The sequence below is a fragment of the Harpia harpyja genome, chromosome 22 (genome assembly GCF_026419915.1).
Source record: "Harpia harpyja isolate bHarHar1 chromosome 22, bHarHar1 primary haplotype, whole genome shotgun sequence".
Classification (NCBI taxonomy): Eukaryota; Metazoa; Chordata; class Aves; order Accipitriformes; family Accipitridae; genus Harpia; species Harpia harpyja.
This window is the reverse complement of record NC_068961.1, coordinates 20,136,658-20,151,382: the sequence shown is the minus strand read 5'-3', so window position 1 is coordinate 20,151,382 and position 14,725 is coordinate 20,136,658.

Genomic DNA, 14,725 nt, shown 5'->3' with positions numbered 1-14,725 from the left:
AAATGTTCTCTTAAGACACTCAAAAACCAAATTATGAAGATGTGAAAGCAAAACCACCCAGAGGTGACCATCGAATGTGGCTGTTGACGGTGCTTACAACGAAGCGCAGAGGGGACTCGATGAGGGGCTAGCTCCTTATTAGCCGTCACGGGACAAGCAGCCTTCCAGTTGCCCAAGGAGAGAACGACCTCGGGCCTCGGAGAAGATGCACAGCCAGGTCTGGGTTGCTGACGCTGGCAGACTTTGCCTGGCCTGCAGGCAGTCTCCCAGCCCGAAGGGGAGCGAGCCAGGCTGGCCCAGCCGCCTTCTTTTCCACTACGTCTGAGCACCTTCACCAACACGTCAGAGCAGGATGCTACCTGTGTGCCTGCAAGGTGTGGTCCAGGTTGAAGAAACCTACCGTGTGGAGATGTGATCCCCCTCTGCTTTGGTGCCTCCATCTGCTTTTTCATTTGCAGGGACCTTCACACTTCTTAGATGCGTGGCTGTCAAAAAGCAGTGGTTGCTAGAAAAAAATTGTTCCGCCCATTGCTCCAGTTTGAGGGTCCAGTACAAGCAAGAGAGACAGTCAGTGCACAGAGCCAGGAGCCGACTCACCAGGTTGGGTCCTGCTCCACGTCGTGTCCCCACGCAGGTTGCTGCCTGCTAGGCTTGCTCTCCTTTTAGCATCTAGCCGTGTCCCTGGGGAATGAGAGCATTTAAAACCTGATAAAATTAAGGGAAATATAAGCTCACGGTACAACTGAAGAAAAATGATTCTAAGTTTTAGCAAGCATGGAATTACAGCAGTTCTTGACTACTGAAAACTACTCCCAGCAAGACATATTTTTCCATCATAGCTTCCAAAGACCAAAGTCAAAATAATAAGCACCAAGTCATTTTCCATTACTTTCAACTATTTCTTTTTTCAAGATTTACTGATGCAAGTCAGCCATTCATACGATATGATTTGTCAATGGTCTTTTTCTTGTCACCTCTGAAGAAATTTGTTAAAATAGATCCCCAGTCCAGATCGTACCAAAACATTGGCTCTTAGTTGCAAAGAGACTGCCTCCATCACTTGTCGGTTTCTGGGGGAGAAATGTCACTCTGACACCACTGTTTGTGGCGCAGGTGGTGGCTGGAATGCCCTTGGGGATGGTTTGCTAATGTCTCTTGAAGGTAAAGTTTAGTCCAGCCTTGGAGCGTGATTTCTGGTCTACTGAAGTTACATGGTCTGGTGGTTATTCATCCCCATCTCTGTTGGATTTAAGAGCAATTTGTGCTTTCCCAGCAGACTGGCTACTATATACTGGTTTAAAAGGGCGCTTGCAGAAGCAGCATCTTTTGCACAAGTAATGTTTTGTCTTTTGATTTGTGTTTTAAAGCATCATTGCATAAAGGAAAATGATGATTCACGTTCTGAAAGCACTCTCTGCCCTGGTGTCTGTTAAATTCATGCCAGACAAAATCTTTCCAAATGAATCTTCCTGCTAGAGAAAATGGCAGTATGTTGTACATGGGCATGTGATGCCTGATGGTGCACTTCTCTGATGGAAACTTCAGCAGTGGATGGATGCTGAATGCTAGCAAAGTAGCTGCACCTAAACCTGAAAAAGGAGGAGAAAGAACTAGGGCAATCTACCCTTCCTGCTCCATATCCCCCTGACAGGCCTGAGAGGAGAGATCTACCTTCTGGTTCTCCAGACATTTTGAAGAACAGGGAGAACTCCTTCTCTGTTGCCCACCAGCAGCCTCTATCTCCCTATGGCAGGGGGAAGAAAGGGCATGCCAGGAGCTTCTACTAGCTCTGCCTAGTCCTAAATAAAAGCAACTAGATCACTTCAGTGCAAGGAGCAGCAGCACCCAAACAGCACCCAAACACACACACAAAAATGTCAATTTATGATTTTCAGCTCCCATACGGCAAGCCAGCAACTCCGGAGCCCTAGCATAATGATAGGCACCTTCTGCTCCTCATCATCTCTGGCCCATTGTGGTGTCCAACCTCATTTCAGGTTTTCAGCTGCGGTATCCAAGCTAAGTGGTCACCAGAGACACCATCAGGTCCATGTGGAAAATAGTCACCTCCAAGTGCAAGTCACCCCAACTAAAATACTGAAGTTATTCATCTTCCTTCTGTTTCCAAGATCTTTCTGGCTGAAATATTCCTCACATTTCACTAGGCAGAGTAAGTATTTCCCGAGGTCATCCAGTCAAGACTGCTTGCCTATTAGCATGTAGACTAATGAATGAACTGAGTCCATCAACTGCAGTGTGCTCTTCCTGCCCATCTCTGTGCAACGTAGGGTTGTGTAGTTTAACCGAGTCTTACCTAATACAAGATGGGTATCATTGTGACCCTGTGGTCCTGTATTCCTTAATTTAGTAAAATACAGCTATCCTCATGCTGGTTTTGAAACTTTGCTTTGGGGCTTATAGTTGGGTTTTATTCAGCTGAAAGGCAGTAAACATTTTTCTATTGCTATATGACCTCAGCTACAGAAATACCAGGGCAGATTTTGTTGTTGTTATTGAGTCATTTAGAATACCAGGAAAAGATCTGGTAAGGCAAGGCATGAGAATTCAGAATGAGACACCGCACAAAACCAATGGTCTATTTGCTGCAATAATTTTGAAATCCAGCTGTGCAAATTTGGTTTGAGAATTCATCAAACAGACCCTAAGGCAACACTTTACAAATTAAAGCTCACTAATGGGTCTAGCTGAGCAATATTTTTCAGCTGAAATGTATTCTACAGAACAAAGAAAATTAAGTGCACTAATGCTCTTATAATAATAATAATAATAATGCAGTAAAAGCATATGATACATGATTCCCTCATGGAGCACATCTTCAGTGGGAAGCCTACAGTTTTTAGATTGTAGGTAGTAGACTATGGAGAGATGGGCAGGAACAGAATTTATTATAGGACAGAGGAAGGAGGAGCCCAGTGGAAATGCTGCTTATCAAGTCTCCCTCTACTGCATTGAGATATCTTTGTTTATACTCCTTTTTTTTTACCCATAGAGATCCATTGTGAAGCTGCTTTTGGATGCCAAAGGAATATGGTGTGTTGAGTATAAATGGCAAGGGGCTGGCAGCAGGGGGGTTGCAGGGGTGGCCTCTGTGAGGGGGCTGCCCCATGCCCCACACAGCCATTTCCAGCTGGCTCTAGTCCTAGTGGACCCACCACCGGCCACAGCTGAGCCAGCAGCAAACTCTTTACGGATAGTAATTATTCTTTAAGAAACACATCAACCCAAGAAAAGGAGTACTATAAGGTCTCTCACTTCTTTCACTTTTGAAAATTGTTGAAAAGGGGAAGAAGGCAATACAAAATTACAGATGGCATAGAAAGGAACAAGAAAGCAGGAAAGAAGAGATATGGAAAGAAGAATGAATTAACGTGAAAGTGGAAAGGAGGGAACTTGTTACTGTAGTCTCTGGATTTGCAAAGCAAGGGTAGTGCTGTGTTGAAGGAATGGAAGTTGTACCAAACTAGGTAGGAAAAGAAAGATATTTTCTCATTTAAAACTGTCCAAAAATGCTTAAAAGGCCAAATATGGGCCAAGGGTAATCATGGTTTCCTATGGTCCTGTGTGAACAAAAGGAGCAAAGAAGAGAAACTTATCCTTTAGGCTGATGTTGGCATAGGAACATATGTGTGTAGGCTGCCCATGGGAAAATTTCTTCTAACAGCTGTGATGTGCAACCATTAAAGTAATTCAGTGGCAGATGTTTTTTTCAGTGGGAACGGTGGGAAGAAACAGCATTCACCGCTCTGAGGGTCAAGATCACAGAACCACAGAATATCTCAAGTTGGAAGGGACCCATAAGGAGCACCGAGTCCAACTCCCTGCTCCTTGCAGACTACCTAAAACTAAACCATATGACTAAGAGCATCGTCCAGATACTCCTTGAACTTTGAGTCTACTGATGGAAGAAGATCCCTTAACACGGCAGTAGCAATAGGATGGATGCACCAGCAAGCTTTTTCAAGGTCTTTCCTCCTACAGCCTCCCAATCTAGACGATAAGGTCCCCTTCGGGGTAGCACCTTGGAGCCCAGACTGCATATGCAGAGATAAAAAAACATTAAATACAACAGCAAATTTAAATCGTTAGCGAAGCTTGGCAAGGATCCCTTGAATGTTCAAATTACAGCTCTCCAGATCAGTGCTTATTAAGGCCCAGTCCCACACTGTTTAGTAGGAAAGCTTTTAGCACCTGACACGGGGATGAGGTACGCAGGAAGACAGCGATGACTGCCCTTCTGTTTGACCTCTAACTGCGCGGAGAGGCTGCAAGGACAAGAGGGAATGTGGCTGCACCTCACTGAATCAGATCATTAAAACAGTCAGAACTGCCATAGCCAGCAAAGCGGTTCTAGAGGCAGTCTACAGAAAGGCTCCAAAGCATGTTAATTTGCAATATCTTGGAAGCTCCCTCTGCTGCTACTGAAATCAAGAAAACATTGCTGTTCCGGGATTTTCACTCATTCAGAGACACTAACAAAATGAAAGGGAAAATTTCCTGTCAATGTCGAGACAGATTACACAAGATTACACAAGAATGTCAAACATTCTGCGAGATTATCAGCAATGCAGGATCTCTCCCCCTAACACACGGATTGCCTGATTCCCTCCAGACAGGAGGAACACAAAGGCTGCGGATCGTAAGGGTGTACGAAAACCCCATATAGCAGTCTCTGCGGCAGCCTCTGGTTTTGTATTGGTTGGGACAGTGTTGATTCCAGTAGTTACTTCAGTGATGGAGAAGAGAAAACAGTTGATTCCCCCCCCCCCCCCGCATATAATCCTTTATTAGATAGTTGATATTAGCAATTAAGTGTTTATAGTTATAGTATTCACCACCGAACTCTGGAGTGCGACATTAGCTGTTAACAATACTCTACCAGGATCTTTGCTGTAAGGTGGGGTTTTTTTAATTGGCCTCTTAATTCATACCAGTGAGTATGAATTCACGTGTTTTATTTCACAGGAGTGAAGAATTCATTCCCTAAAAGAAGTCTGAACTCGTAACTGTAATTGGTGATACCAGAGAGTTGCTGAAATGACTTAATAAAAATGCAAGTTTAGTTAGCTGGGAGAGAAGAGCGAGAAGGAGGCAAAAAGCCCGACTTCTGGTTTAAAGGAGAAACACAGCTCTAACTACAGCTAAAAGGAACAAAAAACAGACCCCAGAAGAGAAGGGGAAGTAAGACTTTCTGAAGTCCATCCCCACGTCTCAGCTAAAAGGCTCGGGGAGGCACCAGCCAGTCCCGGGAGGGACTGCAGGAGGGAGGACGTGGCAAGAATTCAGTTAAAGCTAGCTTAGTGAAGTGAAGAGGGGGCAAAACAGAGGGAAGGAAGCAGGAGAAAAGACGCGAGAAACTCTCTTCATTAAGCAAGCACACGACCTGCAAGTGACGCTGAAAGACACGACAGTTTGGTATTACAGGTCCCATCCTCTACACGGGTCACAATTAGTTTTATCAAATACATTGCCATGATGGATGTTTCTGTTGCAAAACTTGGAGATTTACATTTTATCTTGCTAAAGATAACTGCTTCAAAGCGAAGCTCAGAATCTCGGCACAGCTTACCTAGGTCAGGACAGAGCTCAGCCATCCTGTAACGCAGGTGAGGAAGAAGCTGATGCAGGGCAGGCTTCTCTCCTGGTAGTAAAACCGCTTGCTTACCTCAGAGGCTGACCTTTGCCTGCTTCAGAAGCCTCATGCCAATTTAGCCGAAGTTTCTACTATGTCAGACCTTTGCATCATCAGGGAGGTGCTCCTCCCTGGCCTAAATCAGCGATTTGGTGCTGAGAGATCACCCTCTTTTGAGAGACAGCAAAATGACAGACAGACCAAACAGACCGGCAGTGTAAATTGCAGCTCGTATCACCCAGATTCTTCGGGTGAAAAATACAGGGCATGTTCTATTGGAGCTGGGAGAAGGCAAAACCGTGTCTTTGCCTCAGCTACAGAATCTGCAAAGTCTTGGTCAGCAGATTTATTTCAAGGGATTGGCAGCCTGCTAAAAAGTTAATCTGCCCCTTTTGATTTTGATTTAAAAGGCTTCCTCTTGAGCGCGATACGTCTAATTGTCCAGAATGAAAATGACATCGCGGCCGAATCCCCACCTCCCTCCCTCGCCCCCTGCCACCCCCGTTCCCAGGACTTACTCACCACCTGAACTTTACCTCGTCTCTGCAGCTCCATCCCTCTTACACCACACAGTGCAACTGGAAACTCTGCGTCCATCCCACTGGGACAGGCAGGTTACCCTGCAGGATAACCTATGGGGAGCACCGCTTCCACCATCAGCAGTGTCTGGATGTCTGGAGGGCAAACCTTTTAGTCTGGACCGGCGGGTTTGAAGCATCGTCCTCGTGAGAGCTCTCCTCCATCGTGACTCCCAGCAGCCGCGCCTGCACGGCCCGGCAAGTGCCTCTGCTTCCCAGGGTTCAAGCAGAGCAAGGGCAAAGGGCAAAAAAGGCCACAGACCTGGTTTATTTGAGGGCAATTGTTAATTAATGAATTGCACACAACTGTAACTATAGTTAATACAAGTACCAAAGCCTTGTAATGGGTTTGTTCGCTAGAGATATCTGTAAACCAACTGCACTCCGAACTGGAGGCTTCTCCTTGCTTACCCTACTTAAAAGTCAGTCTCTTTCAATTGCAAAAGGCAAAACAAGTGTTTGAAAGACAACTGTGTTTTTCTAAGTTTGTACTTGTGGAATACAATGTATGGATACTTCAATTACCTGATATAATGACATCCTTGCAAACAAAAAAAAGAGACTCCCTCCCCCAATATTTGGACAGCAATATATAAATACTTACAAAAGAAAAATAGGCAAGGAAAGAGAAATAAAGCACTCTTGATTACCCAAGTCATTTTCTTTCTAAGACATCGGATTTTGACAATAAACTACGCTTTCCCTCGAGAGTATTGAGGTTTTAACTTCAGTTCTTAGGATATTTCATATGCAGTAAGGTCACTCCTGCTCTGCTTCTACAGTTTGCTCCTATACAGTAACCATAGAATTTCCCTACTAAATGACTTTTATTTGTAATATTAACCTTGAAAACAAACACAGAAAAAAATTTAAAGTATGTAAGTTTGCCATAAATATATCACAGTATTGAAAATGAGCATAATTACATGCTTTATATAGCTTCTTAAGAAGAACGTTAGGTCTGAGTCCAAAACTCTTGGCTTTAACCGAAGTGATTTCAAATAGAACAAGTATATATAGAAAAAGAATCCTATTTTCTTGTTAAAAAAGGAAAGGATGCTTTCTTAAACAAAAGAACATGTGATTTTCTGGACACAGACCCAAGTTACAGTGGGGAGAGCTCAGAAGGCTCTAAATTAAATATCGCATTCATTAAGGATGATTTAAGAAGTTGATTGGACGAAGTTCAATCAGCCCGTTTAGTCTGGTAATTCTAGAAACGTCAGTGTAAAAAAACCCTACTTTTTTCCCTTTCTGCTATACAGTGTCACACGATCACATGACTGAAAACATGTTGCCTGCAGAAATGGTAGACACCGATCACGCACGATTTGGTTGTATTACGTCAACACTGATTGCCTTGTCCAACAAGAGGTTCAACGTCCTTCGGATACCGAGGTGCGGTCCTTAGCAGCTGTGTCACATATGTGAGCTTCGTCTGCCTCTAGCGCCCAACGACACACGAAGCCTTGGCTCTCTTGCTTTATAATGTTCATTGAAGTCCAATCTAAAGCTAAGAAACCGAAGGCTTTCGTCAGAACTCGTTGTCAGCAGGACCAAGAACTGCTGGACGATTCCCTGAAGGAGACAGAAAAACCCAAGAGACAGCTAAGACGACATCACCGGTGTGTTTTGCACAGGGATGCCGCGTGGTGCCCAGGCCTGGCAAGGAGGCAGAGGGAATCCGGCAAAAGGCGAGCACAAGCCTTTCTCCCCCACCGTCGGCAAATCGGTCGTGCCGGATTCGTTCTTCCCGCAAAACCCCAGAGCTTCATTTTATCTTCAAAGGTCTGCCACGCACGTCAGAGTCTCCAGGGCAAACAGCTCGGTCTTTTAAACCGCTCCCCCCGTGCCCTGCTGGCACCCTCCATCTCTCTGACGGCTCCCGAGCTGCAGGGGGGCTGCCCCTCGGCCACCCCCCCGGGGCAGCCCCACCGTCCCTGGGACACCATTCGGGACCCGACCCACGCCAGCGGGAGACCTCCCCTTGTTTCCGCGCGGCATCCAGGCCGGCGTTAGACCACCGCGTGCTTCAAACCCGCGTATCTGACGCAGGTTGTACAGCAGCATCAGCACCCCAGCACAGCAGGGCGCCTGCCCAGGAGTGCCGTCGGTGCTGCTGACCCAGGCAGCTTCTACCAATTTAGAGCAAAACCCAACTACAGTCTTATCACTGCTAAGAGCTCTTAAAAAATTTGGCCCAACTTTTCCCAGGGAGGGAGAAGTGCGATATTTGGACCCAGATGGCAAATTTCTCACAGGTTTAAAGCCCCCGTGTCAAAGTTCAGGATCACTACAGCCTCCAGCAAGGGTCACCAGTATTTTTTATCTGGGGACACCGTTCTCTTTACCATTAGACCTCAATATGAAGCTCTGAGCTCCTTTTGACAATGCAGCAGTTTGTTCAGCAAGGTTATAGCTTAGCCAGGTGGAAACTGGAATTTTTCATGATAGAAAAGGCTATAATGTAATTAAAAATACACAGGTGTTATGAGCCCCAACCTTATCTTAGAAAGCCATAGTACATAAACAGCACACATTAAAACAGAAGTTATACTTCATCTGCACTTTGAATCAGAACTCAGAATTCATATAAAACCCCCAAGGATCCCAGACAATGAGGCCAAAGCAGAAAATGTGTCATTTGCAATTCTCCGCTGTCCTCTAAAGGCTGTTTCAGGAATTTCAGCCTCGGAGTTTGCACAGCAAATCGCTTCTGCTCTGTGTCCATGTACTAAAGCACAGGCCAGCGAGTCGAAGAAAAGTGGGAGGTTTATGCAGAGCTTCAGCTGGAGCTCAGCAAACCCCTGCAGGAGATCGGTCCGACCAGAGACCCGGAGGGACCACGTCGGCGAGGTGTGCGACGCCGCATCGGCCGCATCCCTGTCTGCGCCGAGGGATGGGATCTGCAGGATTTCTGTTCTTCTGCAGCCTGTACATCCTTGGAAGCCCCTTGGTATGTCCGGGTGCCTGCTGCAAGTAATACTAACCTGCATCCGCATCAGCTTGCCGGGTTGAACTTCAGAATTTGTTGTTGCTTGGTACCTACCTACGCCTTCGTAAGGTGCTCTTGAGGAGTTCTTTATTTGTAATGGAGAAAGGTCAAGCCTCAAAATAAGCCTACAATTATATAATTGCCCATTAAGAAACCCTATAGTTCAAGCCACAAGCACCTGTAAACTTCTTCTATGCAGCCGTTTCTTCTGAGTCACTTACTGTATTGCCCTTTAACAGTCTTAATTAAGGAAATGTAACATTTATTCTTTTCTTATACTGCCTGGCTGCCATCCAATTACTCTTTCTGTAATTATTTCCTATTCTGTTATTAATGTCTGGTTTGCTCTTTTGGCTTGCAGGAGCTTTGATTTATTTTAACTTCCAAAACTTTTTTGCCTGTGAAATATTGGAACCTGTGCACACATTCCAACTCCAGGATACGTCTGGGTCTGGCAGGTACCATTCCTCTGCTGCTCTGCCTCTCACAGCTGCTTTGCTGCTTTTCTCCTAGAAGATGGGACGTCTTACCAGTAAAGGTGTCTCTTCACGATGCCAAAACTATTTTTTTCCTGTTTCTTTGGTGTCCCCTGAAGACTTTTTTGAAAATGCCTACCTGTTTCTTTTGCCCACAGGGGCTTACAGAGTAGATCTCACCAGCTAATTGCTCCTGTGGGCAGTGAGGTAACCTGGTTGATGGAAACATCAAAGACCTGGAGTATATTGCTTGTAAAGCCTGTACCATACAATGCTGGAGTACAAAGGCAATCAGAGTCCAGGACTCTTCAGCATCTGAATGCTGTTAGGAGGGTGTTGTGGGCAATTCAGAGCAGGTGTTTGTGTAATGTTGTGCTTATGATTATTTGTTTATTTATGGCTTTCTAAAGGATCCACCTTTCCTGCAACTCTTGACTAACTTAATCTCTCAAGAACTGCATTTATAAGATCCTTTGAACTCTCCTTCCTAATTGTATCAAGGATCCCAGAACTCCCCTAGAGGTTTGAAAGGGAGAAATGAGGCTGGTGGGGAGGGAAACCAAGGTGAAAGGGAAGTTGTGACATGACTTATTTTCAGAATGTAGCCGTCTTCTTTATTTCTCAGTCGTCTTTGAAAAAGAAGAATGACAAGAGATTTAGGAAGTCGAGTCACTACACGTTCCCTCTTCAGTTGTTTTGGGAAACACTGATCTCCAATTGTTCTTGCAGCTAAGTTGCAAATGGCTTTTGCAGAAGCACAGCGCTTGTTTTGTCTGCAGTGCTTATGAAACCCATTTTCTGCAGCGTCTAATGCCCTGTCTGGCACTTTGGAGAAAAACAGTGTTGGCTTACCCGTTGTTCTGCTGCAGCTGAGAAATCTGTACCATATCTTTTTCCTTAGCAAATAAAATGACATAGTAATTATATTCCTATTGGTCTACTCGCACTTCTATTAATTATGCGCCACGTATTATGTACACACATATATATGTGCACAAAGAGTATAAATTTATACCGCATTAGTATCTTTTACAGGATAATAAATAAAATATTCCAGTTCATTTACAGATGTTGTAATAACCTGGATCACAGCTGTCAAAAATATATTCTGGTTTTGTCATAAACTTAGTTGTGTTAATAAAAGTTGCAATGAGTGGAAATTCTATTGCTTTTTGCATTTATCAAATACCATTTTCACCCCACATTTTATGTTCTATTTATGCTTTCTGTTCTCCACTAAATGGTGCAGTTTTACTCCTCTCCATCTGATGGTTCAATTGTTTTCTAGAGAATTTTGTTTTCTTCATTTTCTGCCCATTATAATATGCTCTAATTCTATTTTTACACACCAGGTTGTTAAAGGAAAGTTCCCATTTGCCTTTTTAGTTGCTGTTGTAAGCCTGTCTGTAATTTCCTTCTGTTTCTTTACGCCCTTCAGCACTGTTCATTAGAAACAAGAGGTAAAACTCAGTACAAATACCCTCTTTTAAGGAGTGAATGCGGTGCCTTGTTAGAAAGCAAAGCAGAAGACTGTGTTCTTTGCCTCTCTCTTGGCAATTTTTTGAAAAAACTTTAAAGGGCAATGAAGTGGCCTTGACTAGTTTTGGGCATGTTCCCACTGTAGAAGTGAGAGGGGTCCTAGATGCGCAACTACCTTGTTCTTGTGGCGTGTATCTCAAATGCAAATAATTGGTTTTCATTCTCCATGGCACTGGATTTCATACACGGGGTAATCACCTTGCGACAGCTTTTTCCTATCAAACCTTTTAATATTCAGACTGATGGTAATAATCACTCCAATTGCATTTTCCATACTCTAATGTTTAGCTAACTTAATTGCTGTTCTGATGACTTCTGGAGGAAAACATTTAACAGAATTTGTTCCACAAAGAGCTAAAGTAAATTAACTGCGCAGTGATAGAAATTTCACCTCCTACACTCCTCGGATTTTTCTTGCTATGTTTTTCTTTCGCTATTCTTTCCTGAGCATCTTTTTGGTCACCATTTGCTGTCTTTCAGGATCCCTGCTCTCTTCTCCTCTGCCCTCCTTTCCTTTTGTGAGCGACTATCCATCACCTTGGTTTCTTTAATTTTCCTGACCTCTGTATTCTCTCTGACCCTGTCCACTTCTGCTCATCTTTGTCCTTTCACCTGCCTTTGAGTCTCTATTTCCACTCACGTGGCACTCAGGTTTTGGCCCAATGGTTTTATGAGAGAATGTACAATATTGGGTAGTCAAAGTGTATTAGCAAAAAGCTAGCTTCGGAACAAAAAGAAGGAAAACAAATACTGACTGAGGCACCTTTGCTGCTTTTCTGGTGAAAGACAGTAAGTACCAAGTTAACCCTTATGAGTTATTCTGATGCCTTAAAGACTGCATTGCTCCAAGCTAACATAAAGTAGTTAAAATACTACATCAGGGAGCCTGGCTTAATACTTCAGAAAGACCAAGTGGTTCATACATTAAATTTGTAGTATTCCCTGTCAACATAAAACTAAACATATTTTAAAATTGCAGTTCAGTGAGCCCTCAGAGTGATATATGACGAGTTAAATCAATGGCTGCAGAAACATTTCATTTTGAACAACTGCAGGCTAAGAAGGAGAATATCTTACTTGTGCCTGTTTATTGTTATCTTTGGCACTGTAAGTAATTTTGGTTTGTTAAATTAGGTAGAGCAGGTGATGGTTACAACGCCCTTCTAGAAACCATACAGAATTATTTCCTCCGACTTCTGAAACAGCAAGTTCTTGTATCTGTCCCTGCTCTACTTACAAATGTTTGCACATCTCTTGCAGGTCTCCCAGCTCTTTTTCCCTCTCTCCAATTAGTAGAATCTTACTAGAGGTTAAAGTGATATTTTAGGTTTCAAGTAGCCAAAAGAGGATTCTCAAAATGAATTAGGCACTTCTGAGAAGTCTCTGAGCACCTTTCCGTACGTGTGAAATGTGCTCTGTCGTCTCTGAGGCTGCTCCTTTGGGTGAAAATTGAAATGAGCACAAATGTCTACACCCACAGCTGGTTTCTAAGGTCAGCATTAGGAAACATTCATGCAATGTCACAGGGGACTCCAATCTTTAAGTCTAGAAGTTTTAAAATAAGCTTCAATTTTCTGTCCAGATGCCTCCCTTTTTTTTGATCATTCATTACCTTTCAACTCCAGTGTGTTTAAAAATTTACACGTGCACTTAAAGAGTGCCCTTAATACTGAATATCATTCTTAGATGCGGTGTTCTGGAAGTTACAGTTTCACACTGACCAAAGATAATTGGCCATTCTTGATAAAAATGCTATTTTAAAGGGTTGAAAAAAGTTCTTGTTCAAAAAATGGACACCTTAGATATGTGGGAGGATGAAGACAGAATCCTTCCACAACTAATTTTAACAAAGTAAATCATGTAGATTTAGTTTTTTTATAAAGAAAAGTATCCTCCTATGTAGAGTTGAGAGACCCTGGCATTTGTTCACTGCATCTGGTATAAGAGGAGAAAACCCACAGGGCCTTGAGTGAAAAATAGAATCACTAAAATAATACTGGATTATGATTATATTTTGTCCTTGATCACCTACCCTAAACCTAAAACTAATTCACTGGAAAATACATTATATCATGGGCTTCTGCATTTCCTAGTGGATGTTTCCAAGATATTAAATTGCATCGTCCTGTACCCCGAGGCAGTCGAGCTGTTGTAACTTACAGAGGGAGATTAAATTTTCAGGGCTCTTTTTTAACATTTTCTTCTTCAGATTTCATATTGGTTAAGATACAATTTCCATGTCAGTTACCAGAACAAATATCCCTTGTAATTTAAAAGAATAAGACATAAATACTTTTCAGCAATTTTCCTTTCAATGTATTTATGATATTGGTAGCCCCGCACGGATAGCCCTTCACCCTAGAAGAGTTCTGCATATTGTGTGACTTCCTGAGGCGGGTGATGATTTTATCCTCGGTTTCTGCATTTCTGCTTTTTGCTGCAGTTTCTCTGAAATTTCTTTAGGCCTTGGCAACTCTGAAAAGGAGGGAGCCGAGCCTGCGGGGTCAGTTAGCAGTGGCCCCAGAGTAGGATGCAGAGAGCAGGAGAAGCTGCGCCTGTTCCAGCCTGGAGACGTGGCTGCTTAGGCCCCCAGCTCTACTTGTATTTTCAGACACTGTAGCTCCAACAGCAAAACACTGTAATTACCAGCCAGAAGCCCGCATTATGTATCTTACAAAATGAAGAATAGCTTTGTATAGTAAATGTGGTGTTAAGAATGATAATCCTTAACATTGATTGTAGTAGATAAGCAGTTCAGTGTTAAAAAATAAAGCAAAAAGCTAAAACTCCTCTTCTCTTTAGAAACGTACCTGAACGGTGCTGCTGCCACCCACTGCAAGGCAAGCCATCGGTGCAGTCGCAGCAGGAGGAGGTTGTCAAGTTTTACACTAAGTACGCACGTTTATGTAGAATTCAATATTGGTCTCCAGGCACAAATGAAATGCAAGATCACTTCTCTCTCACTTTTGTTAGGAATTGCTGAATCCAGCAGCCTGACAGAGGTGAGGCTGCCACAGCTCCACAGCCCCAGGTCCAACCAGTAGCAAGGCTTGGGATGCATCCCCTATAGGCACATGCACACACCACATGTGTGTGTGTGTATATATATATATACACACATAATATACACATGGCCAGCCACACAGATCACCCCAGACAAACACACAGAGCGCTCGCATGAACACAGGCAGCACCAACAGCCTCATCCTGCTCCCCCCTCTGGCTGAGCAGGGTGGAAGTCCATTAGTGGGAGATACAGATATATATTAGTGGGAGATCTATATATCTGTATCTCCCACTAATATATAGTGTGTGTGCATGTGTGTGTATATATATATATATTACTTACCTTTCTAAGTACCATGTTCTGCACTAGGAGGTCAGTGAGTGAGAGAAGGGGTACAGAGTTCTTTCTGGATCTCAATAAGAAAGGCCTGACAACAAATGGCTTAACAAAACAGCTGTTTTAACACGACAGAATAAAACC